The sequence below is a fragment of the Zootoca vivipara genome, chromosome 6 (assembly GCF_965207765.1).
Source record: "Zootoca vivipara chromosome 6, rZooViv2.hap1.1, whole genome shotgun sequence".
Taxonomy (NCBI): domain Eukaryota; kingdom Metazoa; phylum Chordata; class Lepidosauria; order Squamata; family Lacertidae; genus Zootoca; species Zootoca vivipara.
This window is the reverse complement of record NC_142589.1, coordinates 58,383,838-58,396,771: the sequence shown is the minus strand read 5'-3', so window position 1 is coordinate 58,396,771 and position 12,934 is coordinate 58,383,838. Positions and strand designations below refer to the sequence as shown.

The 12,934-nt window shown below is 44.3% G+C and overlaps 1 protein-coding gene across 6 annotated transcripts in view; it reads right to left on the bottom strand.

The window, feature by feature from the left end:
• COL8A2 (collagen type VIII alpha 2 chain) overlaps nt 1-12,934 on the bottom strand; it is a 143,878-nt gene that overhangs the window by 38,919 nt on the left and 92,025 nt on the right. For 5 of the 6 annotated variants that reach the window (XM_088672284.1, XM_088672285.1, XM_088672287.1 and 2 more), the window contains one exon: nt 2,846-2,975. The gene's annotated coding sequence lies outside the window, so the exon portion shown is untranslated. Of the gene's footprint in view, nt 1-2,845; nt 2,976-12,221; nt 12,300-12,934 lie in introns of all 6 variants that reach the window. The other variant, XM_060275818.2, reaches the window with a different exon arrangement.

The following is a 12,934-nucleotide window of genomic DNA, read 5'->3' as shown; positions in this document are numbered from 1 at the left end:
AACCTGTTAGTATAAGTTTGTAACTTTAAGCCTAAAGCTTGCCTTCAGGGATCACACTGTGCTCTGCCTGATCGTGAATAAACTTTCTTTTTATTGCTTATGAATAAGACTGTAGTGTCTTTATTCTTTTAGGAGGGATTCAAGGGGTCTTACCAGGGAAATATTAGAACACATTTCAATCTGGACAAGCCAGATTGAATTGCAAATTGTCTTAAGAAACTCACATGAGTTTGCAACTAGTTTTCTGCCGTGTAAAGGGGAATGCACTTTGCTAAGTAAAGGAACTTGCTAACGCAAGTTATGAAAGATATTACTAAACAATATATCCTCCTCTGCCACCCTGAACATTCCCACATCTTCCCTGAGAAGTAGTACGTCAGGATGGCCCTTCCCTACCTACTTCACATGGATGCTGCTGCAATTATGATGGTGCAATGCACAGATATCATAGGGACTATATGAAATTACAATGAAAACGAGACTTGATATGACCAATGGTTCGATCTCGTGTCTACAGTAGTTTCAGAATCAGAAGCAATGGGTTCATCCCCAGGTTTCAGCCCAAAAAGAGGCAGGGGAGAATTGGAAGCAATAACAAGAGTACCCGAGAGCCTGTGCAGAGTGAGCCTAGGAAGCTGCTGAGACAGAGAGCATTGGTCCATCTAGCTCGGTACTGTTTACAATGATTGAGAGCAACTCTCAAGGATTTCAGATAGGGGTCACTCCCAGTCCACCCTGCAGATGTTGGGGATTAAACATGGGGCCTCCTGTACGCAAGGCTGATGCTCTCCCACAGAGCTATGGCCCTTCTCTGTGCTTCTTCCTTATCACACCACAACCACAATGAAAAATAACGCACCACCCAGGCTTGCTCCAAATAAGCCATCGGATGCTGCATGAATACAGTAGACACCTTTCCACCCATGATGTCTCAGGTCACTAAGCAACGGTCCGCCACATTCCATGTTCTGCCTTTGATGGTGTTCCACAAGGCTTAGTGAGTTAATTGTTTGGAATGCAGCAGAGTCCTCTGGGTGTAGTGCACGAGTATCAGTGCATGAGGTAAGCACTTCAGCGCTCTTCCAGGACCAAGCATATCTGGGAGAACTTTCATGCGCAGCTGCAGTAAAGTTCTGACAGTTTATTAAAAGCCCCAATGAGCCTGTGAAAAATGGCCTCCTCCTGAGCATGCTCCCTAATATCTGCAACTATTATAGAATACGTTTGTTCAGGTTCAGAGGCAGCCAGACTCTGGACATGAGTTGCTGGGGGCATAGTAAGGCAAGCATCTGGTTGGCCACTGTGGAAAGGAGGTGTTGGGCTACAGGGGCCAGGAGAGGGGAATCTTTTGTGTCTCAATGCCACATTACTTCCTGGTCAACTGACTGGCGACCATGTGCCAACTGAGAAAGGTGCAGGGCAAGGGAAGCTGTGGTGCGTTGCTGTTTTAAGGCGCTCCAGGTGTCTTAAGGCAGCGGATCCTGGCATAGCTAGCTTCCCTTGTCTTTTCCAACAGATTCACAGTCTCTTCCAATGCTTGTAAGTGCTCTGCCCACCTCCCCCTTCAGCTACTGCAGAGAGCCCGGGATCTTCCAAATATTGCTGACAACAGATAATAAATCCAGCAGGTTTTTCATTATGTTCTTAAACTTCCTTATCCAAGCCTCACTCATCCTGGATTGTGTCTGCACATCCATTTAGTCTGCAATCCCACTACTGGTTTGGGAAGCAGTGTAAACAAGACATTAGCCATACCTATCCTGTGCTGTCTCCTGAATTTGAGGTGGTATGCCTCTGAATACCCGCTGCTGAGAATCACAAGTGGAAAGAGTGCTCCTACACACAAGTCCTGCTTGCAAACTTCTCAGAGGCAGCTGCTTGGCCAATGTGAGAACAGGATGCTGGACGAGATGGGCCTTTGTTCCTATCAGGGTCCTCAGTAGGGTGGTAGGGACAATCTCCCAGTTGCATCCAGTTTTGGGGACGAAATAGGTTATGTTCTTTGCTAGTCATGTATCCAATTGCGGCTCATTGTCCCACACAATGTCATGGCAAACACTGTGAATTGAGCTGGCTCTGATACACATAGGTTTTGTCCCTGTTATCTGTGTTCCCTGCCTTGGTTTCACTCCATTTACAATGCTAGAATGTGATGAAATCTTGAGCTTTTAAAGGCATGATAGAAATAAGTTGCTTGTTGTTGTTGTTGTTGTTGTTTAGTCGTTTAGTCATGTCTGACTCTTCATGACCCCATAGACCAGAGCACGCCAGATTGGCAATAGCTCACCATGATCTCAGATGAGGGGCTTCCTCAGAGCTACTCTCTAACAGCTTTTTAACTGGAGATGCCAGGGATTAAATTTGGTAACTTTTATGTGCAAGGCATGTGGCTCTACCACCAAGCTGTGGTCCAAGGGTGGGGAACCTGCAGCCCTCTGGAAGCTGTTGAACTACAATTTCCATCATCCTTGACTAATGTGAATTGGGCTGATGTCCAACTACAGGGCCAAAGGCTTCTAGGTTGTGAAGACACTGTACATGGCTACCCTCAAAGAATCCTGGGAACTGTAGTTTACCCCCACAAAGCTACTTCCCAGCACTCTTAAAATACTTCAGTTCCCATGATTCTTCGGGCAAAGTCATGTGCTTTAAGGTATGCTGTATGTGCAGCTCCCCTCTTGCTCTAGTCCCTCCCATGACGAGTAAAACAGTTGAAGCAGGCCCTCTAGTCCAGTTTTTACTACTTTGGGGACTGATCCTGACACCTTTTGTTTGCGAAATATGTTCTCCACCCCTGAACTATAGCTCCTTCTTAATAAAAAGCAAGCTAGTTGAGCAGGCTTACCTGGAGTCTTGGTGCGGCAAGACCAAGTGCAAATGTTTTGCAGAAACCTGAAGTCCAGTTTCACAGCATATCTTTGCTCCTTTTGAAGATCTGCTAAAAGCCAGGAGACCGAGATCATAGAGTCATACTCCTAGAAGGAACCAAAAGAGAGATCATTATGTTGCAAAACTGAACTGTAAGATGTTCTCAGAGGCGAGAGATCCTGTTGGGTCTTGTATTGACATCCCAAGATACACCATGGTTGGCTACAAGAGAAAGAGCTGCCTGCCTCAGTAGTGTTCACAAAACATGAATCAAAGGCAATTTTTTAATATCTGTGTGAGCTGTTACCCAACAGGGAGAGGCTGTCGTGGGTTCACTCAGAAAGTAATGGAATTACTTTTTTTAAAGGAATTCCATTTCTAGAAACATAAGGGAACACTGGGGTTGTTTATTCATGGAGCTTTCCCCGAGCCAGACTTTAGATTCCAGTGAGATTCAGAAGACAGAGCGAGTTCTGGGAAAGCAGCACAGGGGAATAGTTTTCTTCCTAAATTGGCATTCCCAGTGGCATTATTAAAAAAAAAAGAACCAAATGAGCCCTTGAACACCAAATATTAGAATAGAATCAGACCAGTCTATTTACATGGAAGAATGAGAGCCTAATTCTATTTTACTTAGTCATTGCAATTATTTGATATTTTGCTCTTCAGTGCAAGGACTTCCAGAGCAGCTTGCAACAATTAGGGCTTATGTCTCCTTTAAGCTCTGATTCTCCTCTGTATCGAACTTTGATGCTCCAAGGCCATTCACATGAAGTAGTGGAAGAAAAGGGAGAGACCTGGGATTAATGAAGGCTGCTTCACACATTACGAATTCTGCTGCAAGCAGATGCAACATGCGCCCAAAATATTGTTCTGTACAGGAGGATTCTCTTTCCATTCTTGCTTGTAATGATGACAGATACCTAAACATACTGTTATGGCTGCTAAATGATCTGCCTGTTCTTAGGTCAATTTACTAGTTAATAACCTAGGACGCTTGGTAGATGTTTCCTAAGTAGGAGTTAATACTTAGGAAACAGTTGGAGATTTCTGTTCTCCAGTTACCCAGTGCTGCAGTTTTTCAGACACTTGACTTAATGATCTTATGCCTCTTCCCTTTAAATGGTAATGTATAGTCCTGGTACATCTGGGGCCCCTCCTGCTCATTTCTGCTGAGTGGGGCATCGGGCTTCTCTGTCGGCTGCAAAGTCCTGCTCTGACGCACCACTGCAGCTACCAGATCTTGGGAGGGAGTCCTCAGTGGCACAATGGGTCAGTGCATCTGGCTGTTAACCAAAAAGGTTGGTGGTTCAAGCCCATCCAGGGACGGCTGTGGGCAGGATACTTGCATTGCAGTAGGTTGGACTAGATGACCCTCGGGGTCCCTTCCAACTCTACAGTTCAACTGAGTCTAAACACCCCAGCTGAGGGGAAATGCTTGATTCATTATTTGTTTATTAAATTTGTATCCCATACTTCCTCCCAAAAGAGCCCAGGGGGCAGCAAACATCAAAATATTAAAGCAATACAATTTGCAATAAAATATAAACATATTCAGAACATTTAAACCACAATGGCATTGCTTTTCCAGGGTCTTGGGCCTTCCTCACCACTGCTACCCTTCAATGGATGATATATCAAGAACTGAATCTTGGCCCTTTTGCATTAGAAACATGTTATGCACCAGTGGACTATGGGCTTTTTGTTTTTCTTTCTTTTCATACATTTATATTTTACCTTTATTCCATAATGGAACCCAAGGTAGCGTATATTACCAGATCCTAACCTGCTTAGCTTCAGCAAGAGTGGGTGGGGGCCCTATGTGCTTTTAGACCAATATAGTTTCGCTGAATGACTATAAGCAGCCAGTCCAGGGCATAAACAACTTATCTGCTCCAAGCCTGACTGCAGTCACAGTAGAGGCAGCAGCTCTCACCTTTCAGCAATGCATTTGGCCTAAATCATTATCTGGAACAGGTCATACTTGATGCTCCATTCCTGACTATCCTTAACTGCACGCTTTGATAGCTGATGCTCTGTGAAAGACCTGGAGTGTGCAGAAGGAAATGGCTGCATTTCCTTCAAGGAGCTGTAGAAGTGGACATCAATCTTCATTAATTCTGACACAAGGGGGCCTTCTTTCCACTTCCTCATTGGAGGGAATATAATCTCCCCCTCCAACATTCACCGCTCCTCTCTGGCTGCTGTCCGCTGCTAAACACAAGATCTCTTTGGACATTTGGGAAGCTTGTTTTACAGGGATGATGCATTGCAATAATTATCATCAGCTTAGAATAAATGTGCTCCATTTTGGAGGCCTAAAACAGCAGACCAGCGCTGAGGCATAAAAGGCACGGCAGCTGCTTGCTGTAGGTTTTCAATGATTGCACAATTAAGCCCAAAGACCAGCTCATCTGAGGTACTAATGTGCTGACAACATGTGTTGAACAACTGGAACACAGCTTCAGTGTCACACTTCTTGAATTAGAGCAAATTTCTGGGTCAGATGGGGCAAGCAACTCAATTCAGTTTCCATTCGAAAGCGAACTACCTAATTTGAACTTTGCAAAACAATACACTGACTAAAACATAGCCATCCTTCTTGGAATTGCAGGGGGGTTCTCCAGTGAAATGACGCGCACAAAAATGCACATATTAGGGGAAAGTGAGCATAAGTGAACAGCTTACTGAAAATAACATAGAAAATTCATTAGGTAAAGGGGCCCCTGACCATTAGGTCCAGTCGTGTCCGACTCTGGGGTTGCGGCACTCATCTCGCTCTATAGGCCGAGGGAGCCGGCACTTGTCCACAGACAGCTTCCGGGTCATGTGGCCAGCATGACAAAGCTGCTTCTGGCGAATCAGAGCAGCGCACGGAAACGCCGTTTACCTTCCCGCCGGAGCGGTCCCTATTTATCTACTTGCACTTTGATGTGCTTTCGAACTGCTAGGTGGGCAGGAGCTGGGACCGAGAAACGGGAGCTCACCCCATTGCAGGGATTCAAACCGACGACCTTCTGATCAGCAAGCCCTAGACTCTGTGGTTTAACCCACAGCGCCATTATATTAGGGGAAATGTGTATATTAGGATAAATTTGCACTAAAATGCTGGTGAATTTTCATGAGGACATTTTTTTAAAAAATAGACTGCTTTGGAAATGTTGAGAACTGAATTTAAGATTGGAAAAATGAGAAACCGAGAAAAAGCAAAACTAAAATTGACACATTCACATATTCACTCATACCCTCCCAATTACAAACTTAATCAGTTAAGCAACCTTTCCCTCTGCCCAGGGAAACATGGGAACTGTTGTTCTGAAAAAGGGGGTTATTGTCTTTAGCAGATCAAGCTTCACCCAACTACAATTCCCTGAATTCTTTTGGGAAGCGAAGGCAGTCAAAGTTGTAAAAAATCAACCAACATCCATAGTATGTAGTTATGGTTTCTGTCTCCCTGGAAACTTGCCTGAGGCTTTTCTGAAGCTGCTTCTGAGATGTTCATTTGCAAACTTTCAGTAGGCACTATTAAGCAGATCTTCAAGCTGCATACTTTACTGCTCATGAAGTGAGGTGAGGAAGTCACCTCAGGTGGCAGATCTGCGAATGAGGAGCATGAAGCTCACCACTGCCATCTCCTATGTGGGTGTGCCCTGCTTCCTCTTGCTGCTACACCCCACTGTTGCCACACCCATACCCCACTACTGCTGCCCCCCCATATGGTAGCAGCAAAGGGCGCCTGTGGAGAAGGAGATGGTGGCAGTGGGGCATTTTGGCTCCAGCAGCAAAATGTCCCAGGCCAGTCCTGATTCACATACTAACACATACTTCAGTACATTAGTGTTTTTGAGTTGTATGTCTTACAAATCTAACCTCAGCTCATAGGTTAAGAACAGGGCTAGAGATCCCGTGCTCTTCAGATTCTTCTGAACTTCAACTCCCATCAGCTCCGACCAACATGGACAACTGTCAGGGATGAAGGAAGCTATAGTCCAATAACATCTAGAAGGCCACATAAGATTATTATTCCTGGATTGGAATCTTAATAAAGGCAAACATCATGCCCAGTTTGTCATGTTACAGGCAGGCATGGTGGCAGAAGTGTAAATACACAATAGCAGCAATCATGTTTTAGAGAGCATGAGGTCCCCGTTACTAATCCAGTAAGTTCGAAGTTATCTGCATCTCTAGTGTGGCAATTCCTAAATGCTGGCTAAATGGAGGCTGGTGCAATTAATGCTCCTCGCTGGTCCGGGAGTCTATTTAGAGCTGTAAAAGGAAAATGGAAGAGGAAGGAAATCAAAACAAGCAGCCAGGTCTCTCTCTTTGCAGTATTCTCTCTCCTTTATGTACAAGGTTGCAGATTTAAGTCAGAATGTTGAGGGGAGCGTTCCTATCTACCAGATGAGTACAACAGTGAAAGAGGATGCCAAGGGCATGATTGCAAACACCTACCCACCTATCCATTCTTAAGGAAATCAGCCCTGAGTGCTCACTGGAAGGACAGATCCTGAAGCTGAGGCTCCAACACTTTGGCCACCTCATGAGAAGAGAAGACTCCCTGGAAAAGACCCTGATGCTGGGAAAGATTGAGGGCACAAGGAGAAGGGACGATAGAAGATGAGGTGGTTGGACAGTGTTCTCGAAGCTACTAACATGAGTTTGACCAAACTGCATGAGGCAGTGGAAGACAGGAGGGCCTGGCATGCTCTGGTCCATGGGGTCACGAAGAGTCGGACATGACTAAACAACAACACCCACCTATCTAGGTGATTCTGCAGGGAAGCTTTTTGCTTCTAGAAGATAGTTTGAACATGGAAGTTAAGCTAGTAACTTTTATGGACATAATTGCAGAGTAGAAACTCTTTGCAGGGCAGAAACTTATTCCTCAGCTGCCTTGATGGTCAGGGTAGTGAAGCTGCTGCCTTGGATGCTTGCTTTGATAGTGGGTGTTCTGCTAGAAAACTTTTGATGTCGTTTTATGATTCTTACAGTTGCTAACTGGAGGCCCTGTGCAACCACCTCATTAGTGTTCAGAGCCTCCAGCTAGCAGTTCTGTGGAGGTTTCACTTGTGTGAACTTGTAATTTCATAAGGTGGCTCCTTATGCAGGCTTTTCAGTGTTAATTTCATACAAGCTGAAGTGTTCAGTAGTTTCCATGGAGAGGTGCCAATGCAAAGAAATGGTGCTACTCCACCATAAGATTAGTGACTGCTCTCTTCAGTTATCATCACTTGGTACTGAGTTTCTTGGAGATACAAATGGCATTCTTGGTTGTGGCTCCCATTCAGGCTGTTCATCATTCCAAGAGATTTCCAGACTGCTTTGCTTTATTACTGCGGCAAACCATTTAAATTTAAAGGTTTTTTTGGGGGGGGGCTCCTTTTTAAAAAATGCCTGCACTTGGTTTCTCATCTTACAGCGCAATCATTGTTTATTGGGAAGTTGAGCCCCAATAATTTCTAAGCAGTTTTAGTAAATCTTCTTTGGATTGCAGCTTTAAGTAATATTTCTTGCTCTTGATGACCTTTGGTGTCTTCAGTATTTTTAACGAACAATTGTTTTCTCTTTTGTCTCTTATGAACTTTACATCACTTTAGGCTTGTTTGTGGTTTGTTTACGTAGATAAATATATTTAAAACCACTAAGCTTGGTGAGGAGCCAAGGTCATTGTACACTGCTTTGATCTAGACAGATGAGCTCTGGCAAAGGAGTTTTTTTATATAATTGTTTGGGGGAAAACACAATGCGGGGCCAAATGTTTTGTAGTGCTTTGGATGAAACTGGGGCAAAGTAAATGTGGAGTCAATAAATCCAATTTCAAACCAGCAGAGAAATGAGCTCCATGTTGAACTGGCAGGCTTTTGCTCAGAGCGGGAATCTTGGCAAGTACACGGACCTGGTGTCAAAAAGTTCATGTAAACAAGCTACTTTTCAGACTCAAACACCCCCCCCCCAGTTTATTGTCACTTCCCTCGGTGAAACTTGCAAAAGGCCATTTCCTAGATCAAAATACCTTCACCATTCCATCTTGTAAACTTCATTACTATTACAGTACTCTTATTATTTTTCTCCTCCCTCTTCAGGATTTTTTTTTTTTTTTTTGCTTTCAGAGACCTACAAACCTTTCTTCCTGTTTGCTGCCACCTCCCCCAACCACTGTAATTTCGAGATCCATTGAAATACCAGACAGACTGAAGCATTAATAGGAGGGTAAAGCTGCCAGGTGCATATTTTGGCCAGCCAAACAATGCATGCCAAACCGCAGGTATTTTATGAGACGTTTCCTGTTATGAAGACATTTTTTTCCTGTAGCGATTCTTTGTTACAGCACCCCCCTCCCCCATCACTCACTTTCTCCACTGTTTCCAGCTCTCCTTTCCCTCTCCCTACGGGCACTTTTGCCTCATAGAGCTGTGTCATGCTACAAAACATTATTATTTTCTTAGCATCACAAAAGGCAAGGTCTTTTGAAAATAATAAGAAAAGCACCATTCATTGCAAACAAGGGTATAAAAGCAAGCACCATTCAGTTCTGAAAACTAAAACCAATCAACACACACACAGACCACACAACCCAGCCAGTTGTGAAGTTTCAAGGGCTCAAGCAGCCATATTATGGCATGAGCCTAATTCCTAAGATACAAGAGGTGGAGCGGGAATCTGACAAGCCGGGTTGGTTCAAGACACTTTGCTGCCTGAGGCAAAGGGAAAGATTGCTCATTCAGGGTAGTATGGCTGTAGACGAGGCAAAGGGCAAGACTGATTTCCTCACCCCAATTTTGGCCACAGTAGCAGCTGAATCTTACTTCAATACTGGCAATAGGGCAGTATCCTCCTCTCCATGTGAGGGCAGCAAGCTAGCTTAGGGAGCCACAAACCAGGCTACATGGAACATACAGCTCTGTTTTCCAATATGTACCATCATCATCATCATTCCCTGCCTGTCACTGCTACCCCCCACCTACCAGCTGCCTCACTCTGGGCCGGCCCAGGTGATGGGTATATAGATACAAGAGCTGGATGGCACTTGCATTTATACCAGGCCTGGCCAATGCAGAAGATTTGGCAGCTGCAAGGTTTGCTATTGCATATCCCAGCACAGGGATAACAACCCAGGACCCATGGGCACTACTTGTGCCCGTAAAGCCTTTCACAGGTAACTTTCAAAAGAATATAGATTTTTTTTTAAAAGGTACAACAAATCAATACAGCTACTGCTCTGGAAAGCAACTGAAAGCAATTCTTTTATGGGTTTAGTGTTTTATATACACACATGTATGAGACAAGCCTACCAATTTGTTCTCAGACCGATGTGGAAAAATTTCTTTTCCTGAAGCCATACATCCAGGAAACATTTTTTTTTAAAACCAAACATTCTTTTTCATCAAATAAAAAAGTGTCCCTTCCAATTGCTCCGAAACTACATACAAAGAGGAGGGGAAAACTTTTGAAAGCCAGGAAAAATAAGAAGGAAATAATGAGAAAGGACGGAATTCTGATGGGATGGGAGAATAGAGTGGCTTCAGCACCTGTGGTGTTCAGGCCCTGCTTGTGAGCTGACCATAGGTGTCTGGTTGGTCATTTTATGTCAAAATAATATTGCAGACAATAGGTTACAGTGGTACCTTGGTTCTCGAAAGGCTTAGTTGTCGAACAAATCAGCCCCCGAACGCTGCAAACCCGGTAGTACTGGTAAGTGTTCTGGTTTGCAAACGTTTTTCAGAAGGTGAATGTCCGACGTAGCTTCTGCTTGAGTCTTAGCTGCCAAGTATCCCGTTTTTCGTGGGAAATTCCTGGATTTTAATCCGTTTCCCGCTGTTCTCCCGAATGGAGAAAAATCCCGGAAATCCCATGGATTTCCTGCCTGCCAGGGAGCCTCCATTTTGGGTGCTGCTCTGCCAATGTGTGGGCACCAGAAATAGGGCAGAGTGGCACCGGAAGTCGCTTCTACGCATGCCCGGAGGCCATCTTGGTGGTGGCCGCATGTCGGCGGCTGTAACCAAGATGGCCGTCGCCATGCAGCCACCACCAAGATGGCCGCCGGGCATGCATAGAAGCGACCTCCGGTGCCGCTCTGCCCTATTTCCAGTGCCCACACATGGGCAGAGCGGCTCCTGGAAGTTGCTTCTTCGCAACTTCCGGTGCTACCCCGCTGCTGATCCCGCATTTTTCAGCGGGAGACTTGGCAGGTATGACTTGAGTGCAGGAAGCTCCTGCAGCCAATCAGAAGCTGCGCCTTCATTTTCAAATGGTTTCCCGACTCCCAGAATAGATTAAGTTCAAGAACCAAGGTTCCACTGTACTAAAATAAACAATATAGTACAATGTATTAAAAACTATATTAAAATAAACAAACCAATATAAAACAATCAATCCATTCTAAAGATCACCTGGGTGGGGGGAATACATAAGTGAATCGAGTATCCCCATTACACACTTTGGAAATAATTCATTTGTAAATGCCAAACTTATAAGATCAATTACAACAACAGATTTGCAAAGTTGTTAACAACCTCGGAGAGAGTCAATGAGATGATATCTAAATAAAGAAAATCTGGGTATTAGGATAACATACCTCTAAAAATAGAGAGAAATGAGCAGAACCATTTTGCTATAGAAACCATGACACAGCTTTTAAAAGTTGTGCCATCTCCCCCCCATTTTCTTAAATTTTAGTCCCCCAAAATAGGGTGCATCTTATCAATGGGGGCGTCTAATACATGGAAAAATACAGTAAGTAACAGTGAAGTCCCGTACAGATTTTGAAGCCATTTGTACAGATGCCAATAGGTCTTCCAACTGTTGGAAGGTGAAGGGTTTTCCTCTGAATGTGTTCCGTACAGAGTATAAACATTTCCCCTCCTATCCCTTATACTGACTATATTTAGATGGATCACAAAACTATGGATGGTCTATGAATGTGAGTAAAGGAAAACTATCTGGAATTAGTTTCCAAACCCAGAATTCCTATACTTTAAGTGAGGATCAAGAAAGGGATTTCTTAACCCAAGGGTATACTCTTTCAAGGCAAACAGAAATGAAAAAACCCTGGTAGTGGTACAGTGGTACCTCGGGTTACAGACACTTCATGTTACAGACACTTGAGGTTACAGACTCCACTAACCCAGAAATAGTACCTCGGGTTAAGAACTTTGCTTCAGGATGAGAACAGAAATCGCACGGCGGCAGCGGGAGGCCCCATTAGCTAAAAATGGTATCTCAGGTTAAGAACAGTTTCAGGTTAAGAACGGACCTCCAGAACAAATTAAGTTCTTAACCCGAGGTACCACTGTATAGTGTGTACACAGCTCTACTGCAACACAATTTATCCAACTGGTTAAAGCTTTGCTTACTAAATTTATGAGTCTTGCTTAAAATAGGCAACCCAGCATGCTCCAGATAGAGCTGTGTTTTCTTAGGTTCAGGGTGATCTGTTGAATAAAGATTATTATAAAAATTAGCAAACGTTTGACAAGTGTCCTCAGACTTGTAACATAACTCCCCACTGATATTCTGAAATTGTGTGACTTGGTTCCTAGCTTGTTTCTTGCATAAACATCTAGCAAACAGCCTAGAGCTTGTATTGTGTGGCAATGTCCCTCCTTCCCATGTAAAAAGACTCATGACGCAGTAATTAAGATTTAATTGGGTGGTTAAGGCCACAACTTTATTAATATGCATGTTGAGCGGAATTGGCTTAGGCGTTGGAACCTATCAGAATAAATCCGACTCCAACCCGTGTGTTGAAGTCCGTGAGAAGTTAACCACCAGAAAGGAGCCCCATGATGTAGATCTACTAGAACTCCTCCTGTGGCCACCGAAGGGGCGTGCCCTACGGCCCAGGCAACTCCAGGCTCAGGACTAAGCCTCGCCCCCGGAATCCTTTAACGGAATTACTTCTCCAAATTTGGGCAGTTGATGACGTAACATGCCCCTCCTCCATCTAATTGTTATGCAAATTTCCGAACGCCTAACCGCCTAACCTAAGTTGTGACAACATGCTACGAGGTAGGCGAAAAACCCATCATGGCTAGCCCAGTATGGGAAAAGTCCTACCAGGCCCCCG